Source organism: Pteropus medius, unplaced genomic scaffold, assembly GCF_902729225.1.
Source record: "Pteropus medius unplaced genomic scaffold, Ma_sr-lr_union100, whole genome shotgun sequence".
Lineage (NCBI taxonomy): Eukaryota > Metazoa > Chordata > Mammalia > Chiroptera > Pteropodidae > Pteropus > Pteropus medius.
The window spans coordinates 625,493-626,716 of record NW_024343734.1 but is presented as its reverse complement, the minus strand read 5'-3'; the positions used below and the strand labels follow the sequence as shown (position 1 = coordinate 626,716).

The 1,224-nt window shown below is 42.2% G+C and overlaps 1 pseudogene; it reads right to left on the bottom strand.

Moving 5' to 3' along the window:
- Positions 1-802: 802 nt before the first annotated feature.
- LOC120607008 (uncharacterized) lies at positions 803-921 on the bottom strand (annotated as a pseudogene).
- Between the last annotated feature and the right edge of the window lie 303 nt (positions 922-1,224).

The window sequence follows — 1,224 nt, the reverse complement described above, 5'->3', positions numbered from 1 at the left end:
ATGATTCTTAGTTCCTCAGGGCTGTCTGAGTGCATCGAGAGTGAGAGCAACCAGCTGTGGTACCTGACCACAGAGAACATGGACCAGGATGGGAAGTGGAGTCTCTGTGCCGAGTGGGATTGGTGGGGAGGGCGGGGAGACTTGGGGGCTGGGGTCTCTTCATTCATTTATGCAACAATCACCGACTCCAGCCCTACTCGGTGCCAGACACTATGCTGGGGCACTGGGAGTGTGGTGACAAATAAGGCAGAGTCCCAGAGTCCCACCCTTACGGAGCTGATGAGCAAACAGCATAAACAATATGATTCATAAGGTTTTTTTTTTTCAAAAAAAAACTATTTATAAGAGAACTAGAAGGTTAGTAAAGCCAATTCAAAGGATGTTACAAGAAATATATATATATTAAAGAAAAGAATACTGAGCTGGAGTGAGATTACTAAATTAGACACAAAGTCCGTTGATATCTAAAGGGCAATCAAACCTTTAGGTTATCTTGTTTATCAGACAGAAATTATTGGCATCTCTATTAAACGGAAATTATTTTCAATGGATCAGTCTTCTACACGTTACGCGTCTGGGGCCTCCAACCCACAGCAGACAAGAAGTCAAGCAGTTAGATTTTCCCAGAGCAGGAATCTACAGACTTCATCTCACCTATGGGCCAACTCTTTTTTTTTGAACAGCTACTAATCTAAGAACTGCTTTCACACTTTTTTTTTTCAGATGAGACAACTCTTGGTTGACCTCACAGATTGCAAGGACCTTGTCAGCTTACGATCCCTTATTTTATTTTATTTTTTTACACCTACAGCACCTGGTCTTCCTAGGTGGTCTCCCATCCAAGTACTAACCAGGCCCGACCCTGCTTAGCTTCGGAGATCAGACGAAATCAGGCTTGTTCAAGGTGGCATGGCCGTAGACAGCTTTCACATTTTTATGTGGTTGAAAAAAAAAAAAAGAAGAAGAATACTATTGTTTGACAGGTGAAAATGACATGAAATTTTTAAAGTGCTATTAGAACACGGTCATTATTTATGCCCACTTATTTATGGATTGTCTATGGCTGCTTCTTGGCCACCATGGAAGAGTCAAGTAATTGTGACAGACACCGCCTGATACACAGAGCTGAAAATATCGACCCTTTACAGAAAAACGGCCCTTTACAGACAGACTTTGCTGACGCTGAGCTAGAGGATCAGGTGATCCATGGGTGTTTAACCTTTT